A 12,500-nucleotide genomic window follows, 5' to 3' on the forward strand; every position below is an offset into this window, starting at 1 on the left:
TCGACGCAACTGTCTCTGTTTTAGATGTAGGGTGTCTGAGTGTGTTAAGATTTCTGTTGCAAGTAGGCAGTGCAAAGGGAAACAGCGACAGCCCGGACATGACACGTATGGCACTAGGTTCCGTACACAGGGAGATTCGGAGATTTCACTGCCCCTTTGCGAAGAAGGGTTGACCTCACTCCCCGCGCGGAAGGTGGTGGCTAGGAACGGCATGGATGGTTTCATGGCGCAAGTGGAAGGAGGGGGACACGAAAATGCAGACTGTAGGTGGTGACCCCAGTAACCCCAGATGTCAGTCGGCCTCTGATGCTTCACCTTCATGCCCTCCCCCTCCCCCTTCCCCACCCTCTCCCCCGTCTTACCTAGTATGCCCCAGCATCCACCTACCCCCCACACTTGCCTCCCAACGCATCCCATCTTCCCCCCCCACATCTCGTCTCCCCCACCCGCACCTACCCCAACAACCCCCCTCCCCCACCATACCCACACACCTATCTACCCCACATCCACCTACCCCCACATCCACCTACCCCCACATTCACCTACCACTACATCCACTTACCCCAACATCCCCCTCCCTCACCATACCCACACACCCACCAACATCCCCCTTTCCCACGTACCCCCAACCTCATCCACGTACTCTCACACCCATCAACCTGATTCCCTACGTACCCACACCCCCACTGACCCCACACCCCCACTACCCCCACTGACCCCACACCCCCACTACCCCCACATTCCCCCTCTCCCATCCCCATTTACTCCACACCCTTACCCCATACCCCCGCTTACCCCACCCCCCCGCTTACCCCACCCCCCCGCTTATCCCACACCCCCGCTTACCCCACACCCCCGCTTACCCCACACCCCCGCTTACCCCACACCCCCGCTTACCCCACACCCCCACTGACCCTCACCCCCGCTTACCCCACACCCCCGCTTACCCCACACCCCCGCTTACCCTCACCTCCACTGACCCCACACCCCGATTACCCCTCGCCCCCACTGACCCCACACCCCCGCTGACCCCACACCCTCACCTACCTCACACCCCACCTACCTCACACCCGCACCTACCCCACACCCTCACCTACCCCACACCCTCACCTACCCCACACCCTCACCTACCCACACCCCACCTACCCCACACCCCACCTACCTCACACACGCACCTACCCCACACCCTCACCTACCCCACAGCCTCACCTACCCCACAGCCTCACCTACCCCACACCCCACCTACCTCACACCCCACCTACCCCACACCCGCACCTACCCCACACCCCCACCTACCCCACACCCCCACTTACCCCACACCCCACCTACCCCACACCCCACCTACCCCACACCCGCACCTACCCCACACCCCACCTCCCCCCCCCCCCACCCACCCCACACCCGCACCTACCCCACACCCGCACCTACCCCACACCCCCGCTTACCCCACACCCCCGCTTACCCCACACCCCCGCTTACCCCACACCCCCGCTTACCCCACACCCCACTTACCCCTCACCCCCACTGACCCCTCACCCCCACTGACCCCTCACCCCCACTGACCCCTCACCCCCACTGACCCCTCACCCCCACTGACCCCTCACCCCCACTGACCCCTCACCCCCACTGACCCCTCACCCCCACTGACCCCTCACCCCCACTGACCCCTCACCCCCACTGACCCCTCACCCCCACTGACCCCTCACCCCCACTGACCCCTCACCCCCACTGACCCCTCACCCCCACTGACCCCTCACCCCCACTTACCCCACACCCCCACTTACCCCACACCCAACTTACCCCACACCCCCACTTACCCCACACCCCCGCTTACCCAACACCCCCACTTACCCCACACCCCCTGACCCTCACCCCCACACCCCACCACCCCACCCACCCCACTTACCCCACACCCCCTTACCCCACCACCCACCCCACTTACCCCCCCCCCCACCTACCCCACACCCCCGCTTACCCAACCCCCCCACTTACCCATCACCCCCACTTACCCCACACCCCCGCTTACCCCACACCCCCGCTTACCCCACACCCCCGCTTACCCCACACCCCCGCTTACCCCACACCCAACTTACCCCACACCCCCACTTACCCCACACCCCCACTTACCCCACACCCAACTTACCCCACACCCCCGCTTACCCCACACCCCCGCTTACCCCACACCCCCACTTACCCCGCACCCCCACGTACCCCACACCCCCACGTACCCCTCACACCCCCACGTACCTCACAACCCCATCTACCCCATACCCCACCTACCACACCTCCACCTGACCCTCAACCCCCTCCCCCTTCTCCCCTCTCCACCTTTTTTTCGAAGGAACGAGCCCGCACATCCATAATACTATGAGTTCTTTAGTAACTTTATGTAAATAGGCATATTCTCATCAAATGAAATATGAAGTATAAACTGTAGCCCCTTGGCGTCTGTGGACTAGCGTATTCCTATGTGTGGCGCCACGAGGCACTAATGCCCGGGTGGGTTTGTGACGTCCGGTACCACTGCTTGTCTTTGGGTGTGCATGGTGCCAAATGACATGGCTGGCCCTGGTTGTGCTTGTAGCGATGAGTGACTCTGCTGCCTTTTCCCTATATGCTTAATGTTGCCAATTAACCTTGTACTGCGAGAGGGCATCACCTATACCTTGAAAAAGGAATGTTAGTTACATTTGTTAAGGGAATGTTAGTTACATTTGTTATACGGTCGGTGATGCTGGTTTATTACAAAGTGCTTATCACTCGGCGGGACTTTCATCTCCTGTCGTACTGAGTAGTGAAATGATTGGTAAAGGCTCCAGAGGGTATTAGTGGGAGTGGGCAATGTGGTGTTGATTGCTGTCCTTAGGCATTTATGACGCTGGCAGCTTTTTATTATCGTTGTTAATGATTTATCAGCAAACATCTGGCTTCATTCTAAGACTGAAGGCTTCATTCTGAGGTGGATGGTAGCACTGTGAGCATGTCGCAGCTCTCGTGCTTACAGAACTTGCCGACAAAAACGAAGCCTCTGCTCACATAGGCGATGTCAAGGCATAGGGGTTGGTTGGTCGTCGTCTGCATTGGGCATAGCGGCCGATTTGGCTATTGACATCACTAACTTTCCTTGAAGTACATTAATTGAGTCTCTTAGGCTTTATGATTTGTTTTGACTAAGATTTTTTCAGCATTGGATATGTGAGACCTATCATTCCTGTAGCGTATTTTTTATAAGGAGTAAGATGTAATTGAAATGGAAGACATTATATTAATCGCATAGATGTGAGGGTGAGAAAGTGGTATGATATTAGCGAGGATATGAGAAACGGCAGAAAGTGATACTTGTTTTCGCGTTATCTGGCTGCGTGCCCCCAGGCTTCGACAGGACGGCTTGCTCTCGGGCAGCACCACCGTACCATTTTGTCTTTGAAGAATTTGCACCTTGCAGTTGAATGCGCGTAAGAACTGATCAATTAGTACTTGGAACATAACCAAAAGTTCGAATTGAGATAAATAAGACAAGCTCGATGGGAGGAATCTCTCGGTTCACTGTGTTAACTAACTTCTTTCTATACGTTGTTTCTATGGCGGCAGCTGTGTCACCAAAGTGCCCCAACATCTATACTTTTTTTCCTTTGATAGTAGACTTGTTGCATTACGCGTTGATGGGTCAGAAGTTCAAGTCATTGCAGCACTTCGAAAACCTATCGTCAGGCGCGAGATTGCGTGGTTGCACAGCCGTATAAGAGGTGGTGTGGGGGCGGCATGTCGAGGCGGTGCCGCGGGCGCCGTATAAGCGAAGGTTGCAGGCCTGGTTGGGGTGCCTCCCTGCCGCCACACGAACTGTGTCAACGCCCTCGCCGCTGCCCCTACCGTCACCGCAAGTCTCGGACGCCTTTTAACCACCTATTTATTAGTTTTGTTACCGACACATGATTAAACATAAGACACATGTCTTTTTTTTGATGGGTGGAGATGATTTTTCCTTCGGGTAAGGAGACACGACTAAAAGCTAAGGTAGCAGATCTTAAAGCAGCTTAAAAGCCCCTGTGTTTACTGGTTGGACGTGACGCAAACAGGGCAATTAAAGGGCAATACAACGCTCAGAGCAACCTATTGTGACGAGAACCCGGCTCAGTCGCTACTCTTGTGGCCGCACTTACCTCACGCCACCATTGGTACCACTTCCGTCACCATAACTACGTTTCTACCACACCTTATACCTTCATCGCCGCTCTTGGTTTACTTTGCCCACGATGGCCGTAAACATACCATACCTCACGATACAATCATCATTTTATGCAAGGCAGGCATTGTCGAACATCTTCACCGACCCTTCTATAATTACAAATCTTGTAACATCATTTTCTATGCATCAGTAACATCGGTGTTTGGTCTATATTAACACTGCCATAAAGGGACGTGCAGATAAATGTACATACAATATGTTTCCGCTTGACTGTGCATGTCAGTGTGCATGGATGTGTCCAGTAGAACGCATGTGCGTGTGAAAGTGCATGGCTGTATGCATGGCAGGCAGAAAGAGCTCGGAGGAGGGAGAGGGGGAGGTCGTACCCACAGCGCCATCTCCCCCTCTCCCTCCCTCCTCCCATTCCCCGCAGAAGAGGGCGACACTACTAACACACTGCACCCCCCCCCCCTCCCCGCCGTCCCTTTCCCCAGCCCCTGCCCCCGCCCCTCACCATTACACCACACTAATTGGAGCTCACCATCCTGCCCTGCTTTAGCTCGTAACGTCAGGAGGGCTCGTCCCCCCTCCCCCTTCCCCTCCCCATCCCCCCGCGGCCATCGTCTTCATCAGCCCGACGCCCTTGTCCGGCTCGGGGTTCTGTCGGCGTCGGAGGAGGAACTCGGCGGAGGAAATCGTGATCGTCCGTGATTACCTCGCTCTCCGGCGCAGCCCTTGCACGACCGTCTTCAAATTGCTGCCGCCGTGGTCAGGCTCAAGCGCACATGTACACGCACAAACACGCAGGCACTCGCCGGGACGAGCTCCACTCATACTCACGCATATACTCATACTCACACTCATTCTAAAACTCACACTCACGCTCACACTGGCGCTCAAGCGCACACTCACGCTTACACAAACGCTTACACTCACGCTCACACTCACGCTCACACTCGCGCTCACATTTACACTCACGCACACACACACACACACACGCACACGCACACACTCCAGTCATACACATACGACCCATTTTCACGCACTTGATGAATACACACACTTACACACACACACACACACACACACACACACACACACACACACACACACTTACACACACACACACACTTACACTTACACACGCACACTTACACTTACACTTACACACACACACTTACACTTACACACACACACTTACACACACACACACACACACACACACACACACACACACACACACACACACACACACACACACACACACACACACACACACACACACACACACACACATAAACTTACACTTTCAAGCACGCACGCACGGACACAGACCCCCGGCGACTCCCTCCCCGTGCCACAGCTCGCTAGAATACCTCACTTTCGGCTCGTAATTCTCGTAATCTTTCAGCGCAAAACCCTTCAGATTTTGTTGACGTCCTTTCTTGATACGGCACAAGTGACCTTCGGTGTCGCCCTCCGCCTTCGAAGATGGACATAAATCCACGAAAAGTGTGCGATGAAGGCGAGCGGTTGTCCCTCGGAGCGGGTCTTGCGACCAACAGCCACGGGTGCTGTGAGGGCGGCATCTTGCACGGAGGTCAGCCTAGCACCGCTCCCTCCTCCCTCCCTGCTCTCCCAGACCCGCGTCGCGCCGCCCGCCGCTTTCGTTTCTTTCGACTCTTTCTTCTTGGGAGTCGTTCAGTCGTTCCGTACAGTATATCGCGACGCAATTCATTTTATTAGCACTTGCAGTCGTCGGACACGCGGTTTTAGTCCCTAGGTGTTTATTTGCACCAGAGGCGATGGGGCGAGATTTCGTACGTTGGTAGATATCGCAGTTTCGGAGGAATGGGCGGCTGGTGGCGTAACGTTCTCCGTTTTATGGCCTGGTGGCTCGCCGTGGACTATTGGCGGGTGTGACGGATTAGAGCGTCAGCAGATCTGGTTCCTCGGACGCGGTAACCTAAGCCCCACCCGCCCTACCTATGCTGGAACCGTACACCCAAACCCTAACTGCTTTGTGTCTGCCGCTCCCGTAACAAGCGGGAACTGGCCAACAGCCTCGTCGTGGTGCACGGGGATGACGGTGCACTTATCGACCAAGCAAGGTAGGGACAGGTGGACAAGAGCGTAGGTAACTTGGCGCACGGAAATTAGGAGGAGGTCATCGATTTTGTCCTCTCCCCCAAGACCCTGTTTGTTTTTCACTTAGCGAGCCCCGCCGCGGTGGCCTCCTCGGGTAATCTCGCGCACGTCGCCCATGTCACTGCTCCTCCCAAACACCTTATTTACTAGCACACGCCGCTGCTATTTTCTTCCACATTATCGTCAAGCCGAGGCAGGAGCACCGCTGAGCGTGATGTTGTTGCATTATGCTGGCTGCGTTTCCCCTGTGTGGAGAGCACTAGCCTACTGCACTGAGCACGTTGTTGTATCCTCAAAGGCGGATCAAAAATACTAGCCGTGCTTATTTGCCGTCTTAGACTAGTTGCATACCACCTGCTGCCTGGTTTTATAGCAATTTTGGCAGTGTCGGCGGCAGCGATGGATGAGATTGCGGATGTATGGTATATGGGCTGGATGATGCGAGTTAATGATGGTGTTGAAGTTCCGAGAGGCACACGATCGAAATGTATTATTATGACTTGTATGTTGAAAATACTCATTTTGTAGCATAGATTACATTTCCGCAATGGAGGGCTATTTGCTGGATTTATTCTTCGGTAGTAATAATGGGTGGTATAGCAAAGAATGCTTTGGTATGTGATAAAGAGCGGAGTGTTATGACGAGTGTAGACTTTGTGAGGGAAAGTGACGGTGTGGCGTGGCGTGAGATTGAGTGTGGTGGCGTGGCGGTGTGACGAGGGCGAGTCTTATAACCAGCTGTGATGTTGGGGTCCCTCTCTCTCCCCACTCCTGGTGCATTTCCTCCCCCTGGAGGTCAGCACTGGCCGTAGTAACAGCCGCCACGTATGCACAGTTCGCTGGCGTTAGGGCGGCGGTCGATAGGCAGGGGAGCGGAGGAAAAGGAGGAAGAGGAGGAGGAGGAGAGTTCTTCGGGTGCCCTGAGTTAATTACGCATTTTGGGTGGCGAGGCCGCGCGCTTCCCAGGCAGATGGCGATAGCGACGACGGCTGCCCCTGCTTGTCTCGGGGGGGGGGGGGCGCAGGGGGCAGAAGAGGCTGCTGCTACATTGGTTTGTTACAGTACTTGTATGATCATGTAACTGCTCTGATAAAAGCGTAAATCTTGCGTTGTCTGATTTCACACATGTTGCAGCAGGAATATCTTCAGTTACTCATGAGGTCATAATGAAAGTGATTGAAGCAGCATTAGCGGTGTTAGAGAGCTGCGACGATGCGCTAACGGTGGAGGTGTTAGCGGCGGCGACGTTAGTATTGGTGGTAGCGAGGCGAGGGTCGCTTGGCAGCACGTGACCACCCGCCGCCAGGCCGTCCCTCATCCCTCCCCTTCTCCTCCTCCCCCCTCCCCCATGCACCACAACTCCGATCCCCTCCCACCCTTCCTGCCAGCTTGCTTCCCTGCTCCCCCTCTCTCTGCTTGCTCCACCCTAGTCATCCATCTTCACCCTCTGCACCAGGATATCATCACCGCCAACATTTAAAACGTGCGCCCACTTTTTTGTCTTTGCGAAGGGGATATTTGGAATTATTCTCGTTGATTTACATTAGCGGGCGTGTGGTACCGTGGCTAGCGGTAATTACGGTGATGTTGCGTCGAAGCGCCGGCAAGGTTACGTCTGAACACCGGCAGCGTCCTCCCCCCCACCCCTCCCCTTTCACCCCCTCCACCTCGCATCATCGAGCCACCACCGCACCAGCATCTACGCCGCTATCTAGTCTCGCCCGTCTGATATGTTATCATATCGGGGGTGGACCGCAGTCTTACCCGGCCGCCCGCACCCCGCCCGTACCCCGCCGCACCTGTCGCTACCGCCGGCGTCACTATCACCTCTCAGTGACCGCACATGAAAGTTCCGGGTGATCACCTTGCACGACGCTGCTGCGGCCGCTGTTGCTGGTGCTGATGAAGCGCTCTTTGTTGTGGCGCTGCGGTGTCAGCAGCGTCATGGTGCTGCCAGTATTCTCATGGGCGTCTGCGAAGGCTCTTGGCTGGATGCGACTTCGTCTGAATGGCGCTGCTGCTGCTGCTGCTGCTGCTCCTGCAGACTAGTCGATCTAAGGTCATTGCGTTGAGTGATCAACTTGTTGGCGGGGAATGTTTGGTTCCGCCGTTCGTCACTGAAGACGTAGCATAAGCCGGTCATGCAAGGAAATCATAGTGGGAAAGGGGGGGGGGGAACTCATTTGAATCTTGTATGAGACGGATTGGAGTTGTGAATTTACAGAGCTTGTGAAAGTTTTATTGTCACGGTGTATGTCATCAAATAGTCAGGGGCTGAAACGAAGCTTTTGATGGCCATCCGAAGCAAAAATATTAAATAACAGAGAACTGCTCAAAGGCGAGCGCTGCTCCATGTCTTTATCTTACGGTTAATCCTCAGCCGGGAGAAAGGGGACTTGAGGGAAACGAATAGAGGGAAAGGAGAGTACGACTTAGCGAGTGGTTTGCGACCTTATAGCACATCATGATAGATTGTTTGGGTATCGTTATCACTTCAAAGAGTGTTGTTTTTTTGCGCATTTGCATGTTCGTACATGCGTGTGTGCCTGTGAGCCTGTGAGAGAATGCATGTGTGTTATACGTGAGCGAAAGAACCGACGTGCGTGCGTACGTTACACAGCAGAAAGGGGAGCAGGGCATGCGGGGAGAGCGGGGGAGGGGGGGCGAGGAGGGCTGGTCCGTCCTTTGTCCACAGTTCCCAGGAGTGAGTAGCGGCAGGTAATTACGTGTGCAGGTTGCGGCAGCGGCGAGAACGGCACTCTCTCCTGCGGGTGCTGTGCTCCGCAGTTCCGCCGTGCCCACGTCGCCTGCCGAGGCCACACGAAGCAGGTACACTTAGCCGCAGGCTCGTTAACCTGGGATTGTTGCACACGAGTCATTGTTGCAGCCCGCCTACCTGCTGACTCTTGGCTAACACCATAATTCTTCAGCGGGGTTATTACCCCCCCGCACACACCCTGCTCCTAACTCTCGCTAATTACCGGCGGGAGATGCTTATTAGCCGCTAGGTAAAGAGGTAATGCTTGACAACAAGTTAGTTAAGGCGATGCAAACTAACCCCAGTCTTCATGTCACGTATGTACGTTGATCAGCCTCATTGAATAAGTTATCACGCCCACCTGTAAGGTGGTATACCGAGTACTTTCTCGAATCGGTACTGTACATTGACAGTAGTTCTATCCACTGTGAGAAAAGGGAAGGCCATAGTAGAACGTTCGTGCTGTGGCAGTATGTATGGTGGAGACGGTGGCTGTGGTGATGGTGGCGAGCACCGGAGAGGAAGGCTGCGGCGGTGATGGTGGCTGGGTCGGGTCCACCCTGGCCAGCCACGCAGTAACGCAGCGTGACATGTGCCCGCTTTCTCTCACTCGTCCAACTCGTTCCTCCGACGCTACCGCCCTCCTCTTGCTCTTCCTCTGCCCGCCAACATTCCTTTATCAGGGCTCACTGAAACGCCATTTCTTCGTCAACATGAAACCTTTCTTTTAAATCGCAACCACTTTTAACATTAAACAAGTATTCTTTTTCATTCAGGTACTGTATCCTTCTCTCCAGCAAAATCACAGCTGCGCGTGTTATACCATAGGCCGTGATTTAAAGCGTTCTCCAATCCAACATTTGTGGCCATTAGCAGTTGAAGCGGGAGGGGAGAGATAGTAAGATAAAAGAAAGATGCAGGAGAGACGTTGAGTTGCAACATGCTCGGTGGCATTGGTAAACAATAGCTCCGAATACGGCAGCCCCGGTCTCGGGTTGGTCACTTGCCTCTGCAGCGGAGCTCTTCGGTGCAACTGTTATTCGTGTGACAGTGCGCTGCACCCACCGGACGCGAAGCCGGGTGCTCCGGGTGAGGGCGGGGAAGAGATGCTGGCGAGAGCAGGTGGGGTGTAGGGTTCGGGGCAGATAGGAGCAGGTGGGGGAGGTGCTGGTGCCGCCGCCACCTTGTCGTGGAACGTCGTTATGACCATCTTCCCCGGTGTCTCGGGGGGCTTCACCTTGCGCAATGCTGGCCGCGGCCACCCGACCCTCCGGCGTGCTCGCTGGAGGTCGTGTCCGCACTCCTTAAAGGATCTCGTATCCACTTGTTAGGGATACAAGGTATGTGTCCACATGTCAGGGGAGCGGATTGAGTGACCTCGGGGGTCGGCCCCAGAGGACATCGCGATTCCTCGCCGAGGCCCAGTGAAAGGCGCGTCGGCAACGGGCTTCCCGGGGCACGGCGCTGCAGGCGGAGAGGAAGAACTCCTCCGTCATCACGCCTTTGTGAACCGTCTCGTGCAGCGGTGGACAGGTGCACCGCGACAGACACACGTGAGAGCACGCACGCATGCAGGTTCACGAATAAATAACCTTCCAACTCCTCAGGAGAACGGCCACCGAGACGGCGCAGGTCATTCTCATAACGAAATGCGTTCGGGATATGAGCGAGCGGGCGGGCGGGCGTTACAAAGCACCGGCCTCTGAGCCCCTTGTGGCTACATATAGAACTGGGCTGCTGTTTGCGAGCCTTGGAACACGGTCGTGACGAGAGCGTTCGTGTCAGGAGCGAGCCTGATGCTCCGCCGCACTCGAGGGTTCCCGGGAAACCCCGTGGCGTCACCTGGTTGCACACAGATGCAGCACTTCCCACACCTGAGGCGGCCTGGACCTGCACGCCGCCCTTGTTTACCCCCTTCTCCTCTGGCCGCCCTGCGTTCTCACGCCCGCAGCCCATCTCGTCTTGGGCTCGCTAAATTAATTTCGAGTCTCCATGGGTGTGCCCTTAGCTCATCAGCCGAGTCCTCGCGCCAGTGAATAACGTGCCGGCGGCACCGATGGAGGAAAATGGTCGTGGGGAGGGAGAGAAAGGCAGCTGGTTTAGAGGCACACCCACTCCCACAATCCCGTACTCCCACACTCTTCCACTCCCACACGCTTACACTCCCACACTCTTCCACTCCCACACGCTTCCACTCCCACACTCTTACGTTCCCACACTCTTACGTTCCCACACTCTTACGTTCCCACACTCTTCCACTCCCACACTCTTACGCTCCCACACGCTTACACTCCCACACTCTTACACTCCCACACTCTTCCACTCCCACACACTTACACTCCCACACTCTTCCACTCCCACACTCTTCCACTCCCACACTCTTACGTTCCCACACTCTTCCACTCCCACACTCTTCCACTCCCACACTCTTACGTTCCCACACTCTTCCACTCCCACACTCTTACGTTCCCACACTCTTACACTCCCACACCCTTACGTTCCCACACTCTTCCACTCCCACACTCTTGCGCTCCCACACGCTTACGCTCCCACACGCTTACGCTCCCACACGCTTACACTCCCACACGCTTACACTCCCACACTTACACTCCCACACTTACACTCCCACACTCTTCCACTCCCACACTCTTCCACTTTCACATTCTACCACTCCCACACTCTTACGCTCCCACACTCTTACGCTCCCACACTCTTACGCTCCCACACTCTACCACTCCCACACTCTTCCACTCCCACACTCTACCACTCCCACACTCTTACGCTCCCACATTCTACCACTCCCACACTCTTCCACTCCCACACGCTTACGCTCCCACACGCTTACACTCCCACACGCTTACACTCCCACACTTACACTCCCACACTTACACTCCCACACTCTTACGCTCCCACATTCTACCACTGCCACAATCTTCCACTCCCACACTCTTCTACTCCCACACTCTTCCACTCCCACACTTCCACACTTTTCCACTCCCACACTCTTACGCTCCCACACGCTTACACTCCCACACTCTCACTCTCACTCACTCACTCACTCACTCACTCACTCACTCACTCACTCAGACTCTCACTTACTCACACACTCACTCACACTCACACACTCACTCACACTCACTCACGCACAGACACACACACACACACACACACACACACACACACACTCACACTCACACTCACACTCACACTCACACTCACACTCACACTCACACTCTCTCTCTCTCTCTCTCTCTCTCTCTCTCTCTCTCTCTCTCTCTCTCTCTCTCTCTCTCTCTCTCTCTCTCTCTCTCTCTCTCTCTCACCCACACTCTCACTCTCACTCACACCCACATTCACTCTCACTTTCATTCTCACTCTCACTCTCTCTTACACACTCACTCTCTCTTA

General features: G+C 55.3%; 1 protein-coding gene across 14 annotated transcripts in view; it reads left to right on the forward strand.

Annotated features, from left to right (window-relative positions):
• Nucleotides 1-12,500, forward strand: part of LOC122246490 (uncharacterized) — a 124,523-nt gene that overhangs the window by 5,991 nt on the left and 106,032 nt on the right. The gene's annotated exons all lie outside the window — the stretch shown is intronic.

Source organism: Penaeus japonicus, unplaced genomic scaffold, assembly GCF_977035675.1.
Source record: "Penaeus japonicus unplaced genomic scaffold, GWHDUDI00000001_assembly GWHDUDI00000002, whole genome shotgun sequence".
NCBI lineage: Eukaryota > Metazoa > Arthropoda > Malacostraca > Decapoda > Penaeidae > Penaeus > Penaeus japonicus.